The sequence below is a fragment of the Oncorhynchus mykiss genome, chromosome 25 (genome assembly GCF_057628025.1).
Source record: "Oncorhynchus mykiss isolate SJ-2025 chromosome 25, ASM5762802v1, whole genome shotgun sequence".
In the NCBI taxonomy this organism is placed as follows: Eukaryota; Metazoa; Chordata; class Actinopteri; order Salmoniformes; family Salmonidae; genus Oncorhynchus; species Oncorhynchus mykiss.
In genome coordinates this window covers 9,242,501-9,248,506 of record NC_143046.1, presented here as the reverse complement: position 1 = coordinate 9,248,506, position 6,006 = coordinate 9,242,501, and the positions used below count along the sequence as shown (strand labels likewise).

Below are 6,006 nucleotides of genomic sequence, written 5' to 3'. Positions count from 1 at the left end.
ACTCCTGTGTTTACCTGTAGGACGGATCCGGCTAACAGGCGGGTTGCATTTCAGTCCGTTTTTTTCGGTCTGTTGTTACTGTAATGTTAGTTCATGTTTCAAACCACAGGCTTATTGCAGCATTCATTGATGCGGAGTCACACAAATCCAAATCAACAAATTCATAAACAGTGCAGTGTTTTATACTGGAATTCAGAATATAGAATTTAGTATTTGGAATCTGTTCCATTTCAACTTTATATCTTCTTCTCTCTCTGAATTTTCCTGCTACATCACTCTGTCCCCCAGCCTCTGTCCTATATGACCCACAGCTCTATTTACCCTGGGGGTAAGGAAGGGGGAAAGGAAGGGGGAAAGGAAGGGGGTAACGAAGGGGGAAAGGAAGGGGGTAACGAAGGGGAAAGGAAGGGGGTAACGAAGGGGGAAAGGAATGGGGTAACGAAGGGGGGTAAGGAAGGGAACGTACTGACAGACACACTAAACGAAAGTTAAAGTAGTATTTATGTTGTATGACTTACTGGGGTTAAACAGAGAGACCTTAATCCATCCATCATTCATTTGTTTAAGAATATGGTCAATAGATTTTACTGTCTGACTGTTGACAAAAAGCCTTTCACTGCTTCACTGCCCATTACCTGTCTGTCTGTCTAGAGGTTAGAGAGGAATGGTCCCAACATGTCAGATATGTGACCTGACCTACCTGATAACATCTTTATGGGATTATATTGACCTTGTTTCCTACCTATGTTATTGTTTAAGAGACAAATAGAAGAACCTATGGAAAAATGTTTAAATAATTACCATACTGTCTGTATATACTTCAATACAACTGTGTTAAGTATCTGTGTTTGGTTTCATTTGAATTGAAATATGTATTTAATTTTTTTTACATTTTTATATAAAACAATTTCTGCAGGATTGAGAAAATTCCCCCCCGCAGATTATCCAGTTCACGAATCATGCTTTTAAAAAACGGTCCTGCTTCCATTGCTTAGGTTGACGGCTAAACTAAATCCTGAATAAACAATTAAATGCTACTCAAATTAAAAAAAAACGTTGCGTAACTGATATCTATGAAAATGCCGGGTTGTTTCTTCATCAGCATTAGGACTGATGCTGTGTGCTGCTCTTAATCCTCACCCTGAAGGTGTTCTTCTACTGACAGGTGCCCCTGCTGCTGCTGGCCCAGTGCCCACCTTCTGTTGTCTTTGTAGGCCATACCCAACAGACTCCCCTCTCTTCCCCCTGACGTCCATGTGTTCACTGTGCCCCTGGAAATATCAGGTCCTGGCACTGTCCTCGTGGCCTGCTTACATGAACCACAATGCCTGGAGAAACTGACGAGGGACCGAGTCGGCGGTTCTGTTCTGACTCTCTTACTCTGGCGTTTGTACCCTGAGGTGTTCTAACAATAAAGTATGGACTTTTTGAAAGCACACTTCAAATGTCTTACGACCTTAGTCTTTTCATCTTCAGTCCGCTGTTCCTGCACCTGGGTTAGAAGGAGAGGTACGGTTCCGTTTCTCACTGTATCCTGAACCGTGTTGACACCTCACAGTGTCAACACTAACCCCACGGGGAAGACTGAGGACAGGTCCTAACGTCGGTCTAATATTTCAATGTGATCCCCTCCCTGAGAGAATCAAATATCTCCTTTAGCTCTGGTGAGTTCATCTCATTTGACAGCCTCGGGTAATTTGCTGAGTGTTGTACTGAGCATGTGCGGTGTGCCACTGTTTACACAACAATAAGACAAAGTCTGTTGACCTGAGGGTGTAAGCAGCAGAACTACAGCACTACAGCACTACAGAACTACAGAACTACAGAACTACAGCACTAGAGCACTACAGAACTATAGAACTACAGAACTACAGCAGCTCTACAGCACTATGGAACTATAGCACTACAGAACTACAGAACTACAGAAATACAGAACTACAGAACTAAAGAACAACAGCACTACAGAACTACAGCACTATAGCACTTACAGAACTACAGCACTACAGCACTACAGAACTATAGCACTACAGCACTACAGAACTACAGAACTACAGCACTACAGAACTACAGAACTATAGCACTTACAGAACTACAGCACTACAGCACTACAGAACTACAGAACTACAGAACTACAGAACTATAGCACTTACAGAACTACAGAACTACAGAACTACAGCACTACAGAACTACAGCACTAGAGCACTATAGCACTTACAGAACTACAGAACTACAGCACTAGAGCACTATAGCACTTACAGAACTACAGAACTACAGAACTACAGCACTACAGAACTACAGCACTAGAGCACTATAGCACTTACAGAACTACAGCACTAGAGCACTACAGAACTAGAGCACTACAGAACTACAGCACTACAGAACTACAGAACTTACAGAACTACAGAACTACAGAACTACAGCACTACAGAACTAGAGCACTACAGAACTACAGCACTACAGAACTACAGAACTTACAGAACTACAGAACTACAGAACTACAGCACTAGAGCACTATAGCACTTACAGAACTACAGCACTACAGCACTACAGCACTACAGAACTACAGCACTAGAGCACTATAGCACTACAGAACTACAGCACTACAGCACTAGAACATTAGAGAACTACAGCACTACAGCACTACAGAACTATAGCACTACAGAACTACAGAACTACAGAACTAGAGCACTAGAGCACTAGAACATTAGAGAACTACAGCACTACAGCACTACAGCACTACAGAATCCCGCAGCAACAGCATTTGAATGTTGGGTTCATAATGTTGCTTGATGGTGTTTAGGCTATTTGCTGACAAGAGCAAGCCAGGGTTTAATTTCTCAAACCTGCGAGTTAGACTATCCAAACAGGACAGGTACACCAACAACTATTGTTTCAATACACGCCCTGAGAGCACTGAGCACTTCTCTGGCCCCAGCCCAGAAGGCTAACATGAAAGAACCAGCCCACAATCTGTGCACAGGCAACCGTGTGTGTGTGAGTGTGTGTGTGTGTGGGTGTGAGGGACTCATGGAGGGAGGAGGTGGGGGAGGAGGGGACAGTGTGAGAAGTGGGAGGGGACCGTGGAGTTCCTCAGGGAGCTAGGATTCTCTTAGTACTCTCCTGCAAAGCTCCTGAGTAGAATAGATGTGAGTAAAGTTAACTAGCCGGCTATTGACACTGACAGAGTTCACAATATTGCATGTGTGTTTTTTTTCTTCCCACGAGAGACACTATGGAAGAACAACAGTGCTTGTCACTCTCGTTTTGCTGGATCTGCAAAATCCTTAAAGCATAAAGGAGGAAAATAATAACAAGAAACATTTCAGAAGGGGTCAACTTAGAGAACCTTGGGTAAGTTTCTGTTCTGTTCTGTCAGTGTTGACAGATGCAAGCTGAATTCATGTGCAACTTTAGTTACTGAAGTTTCTAAACACTTCTAAGCAGTTTGTTTTTACCACTCTTAAAGTCTTACAAAATGAAAAGCATATATAACATGTTTCATAAGTTATAACGCATTAAAAAAGGCATTTCTAAACATGTCTTAATCAGTGATAAAGGCTGATTCATAAAAGTGTTACCCAGTTACTTACTGTAAACTTACTGTTTAATCCTGCATGCTAAGTGTCATCGTGGTTTGTTTTATTGACTCAACACAGCTTCTAGAACGGCCTGGGCATGGCTTAGGGTGTGTTCCAATGTGGGAACATTTTGCATATCGTGCACTATTTGGGACTATTTCCATTCACTAAAAGTCGTTTTCTGTAGTTTTGTATGTATGCATTGCGTGGGAGATAAGTAATTGCTGTGAAATATGCATGGGAATTGAGCTAAACTTGTTTGTGGAGGAAATGCCTGGATTAACAATTTTTTTTTAAATCCCAAAAACTCTTTATATAAACTTGCTTTGTTCATAAGCTTGTAGCTTAGTTGTCCCTCCTTCTGTTGACCCCAGTTGACCCCTGTTTACTGACATAAAAACATATTTCCAAGAGTGGCATCATGTGGCCCCAGTAGGATCATTTGACTTCTGTCACTGAGATGTGTTGACTTTCGTATTTTACATGACAAATAAATACAAAAGTTGTCATTTAGCAGACACTCTTATCCAGAGCGACATACAGGAGTGAATGCATCATAAATAAATAAATAAAAAACTTGTTCATACTGGTCCCCCATGAGAATTAAACCCACAATCCCTGGTGTTGTAAATGCCATGCTCTACCAACCTATGAAATCTGTAAGAGACGCTGATGGTCTGAACGTTCAACTTTGTTACCTATGACAGACGGATGGCCCATCAGATAACCTCCTGGAAGCCCACTCGTCCGTTTCCATGACGGAGACTTCCCTGGCTTCCCATTGGCCGTGAAGTTTTTTTCCTCCATTCATATTCCTGCTTAATTCCTGAAACAAATGAGCATCTAGGAGTTGATGAGTTCCTATTGATAGATCACATTCCTTCAACCTGGAATAACCTGAGACTGCACTGTGATGTTACTGTGCTTTACCAATAGATAGGTGTGTGTGTGTGTGTGTGTGTGTGTGTGTGTGTGTGTGTGTGCACGCGCGCTATAAATGGCATTGTCTTAAGCCAGTCTTGTCCATTAGAATGAATGTACTGGGGCGGCAGGTAGCCTAGTGGTTGGGGTTGGGGCGGCAGGTAGCCTAGTGGTTGGGGTTGGGGCGGCAGGTAGCCTAGTGGTTGGGGTTGGGGCGGCAGGTAGCCTAGTGGTTGGGGTTGGGGCGGCAGGTAGCCTAGTGGTTGGGGCGGCAGGTAGCCTAGTGGTTGGGGTTGGGGCGGCAGGTAGCCTAGTGGTTGGGGCGGCAGGTAGCCTAGTGGTTGGGGCGGCAGGTAGCCTAGTGGTTGGGGCGGCAGGTAGCCTAGGAGTTGGGGTTGGGGCGGCAGGTAGCCTAGTGGTTGGGGTTGGGGCGGCAGGTAGCCTAGTGGTTGGGGCGTTGGGCAAGATCGAATCCCCGAGCTGACAAGGTCAAAATCTGTCGTTCTGCCCCTGAACAAGGCAGTTAACCCACTGTTCCTAGGCAGTCATTGAAAGTAAGAATTTGTTCTTAACTGACTTGCCTAGTTAAATAAAGGTCAAAAAGAAAGAAAAAAAGACCTGGCAATACATTACTGTCCACTCCCAGTCATTTAGGTGATTAGTCTGCCTGTGGCACTGGGTGGTAGAGGTAACTAATGGCTGATGTCCAGAGTTACTGGGTGTAGAGGTAACTAACGGCTGATGTCCAGAGTTACTGGGTGGTAGAGGTAACTAATGGCTGATGTCCAGAGTTACTGGGTGTAGAGGTAACTAACAGCTGATGTCCAGAGTTACTGGGTGTAGAGGTAACTAACAGCTGATGTCCAGAGTTACTGGGTGTAGAGGTAACTAACATCTGATGTCCAGAGTTACTGGGTGGTAGAGGTAACTAACGGCTGATGTCCAGAGTTACTGGGTAGTAGAGGTAACTAACGGCTGATGTCTAGAGTTACTAGGTAGTAGAGGTAACTAACGGCTGATGTCCAGAGTTACTGGGTGGTAGAGGTAACTAACAGCTGATGTCCAGAGTTACTCAGTAGTAGAGGTAACTAACAGCTGATGTCCAGAGTTACTGGGTGGTAGAGGTAACTAACGGCTGATGTCCAGAGTTACTGGGTGTAGAGGTAACTAACGGCTGATGTCCAGAGTTACTGGGTGGTGGAGGTAACTAACGGCTGATGTCCAGAGTTACTGGGTGGTAGAGGTAACTAACGGCTGATGTCCAGAGTTACTGGGTGGTAGAGGTAACTAACAGCTGATGTCCAGAGTTACTAGGTAGTAGAGGTAACTAACGGCTGATGTCCAGAGTTACTGGGTGGTAGAGGTAACTAACAGCTGATGTCCAGAGTTACTCAGTAGTAGAGGTAACTAACAGCTGATGTCCAGAGTTACTGGGTGGTAGAGGTAACTAACGGCTGATGTCCAGAGTTACTGGGTGTAGAGGTAACTAACGGCTGATGTCCAGAGT

General features: G+C 44.2%; 1 protein-coding gene across 1 annotated transcript in view; it reads left to right on the top strand.

Moving 5' to 3' along the window:
• The first annotated feature begins 2,974 nt into the window (after positions 1-2,974).
• The window catches only part of LOC110504535 (protocadherin Fat 2), a 75,123-nt gene continuing 72,091 nt past the window's right edge, over positions 2,975-6,006 (top strand). Inside the window, exon 1 of the mRNA XM_036969560.2 lies at positions 2,975-3,351. The gene's annotated coding sequence lies outside the window, so the exon portion shown is untranslated. The remainder of the gene's footprint in view (positions 3,352-6,006) is intronic.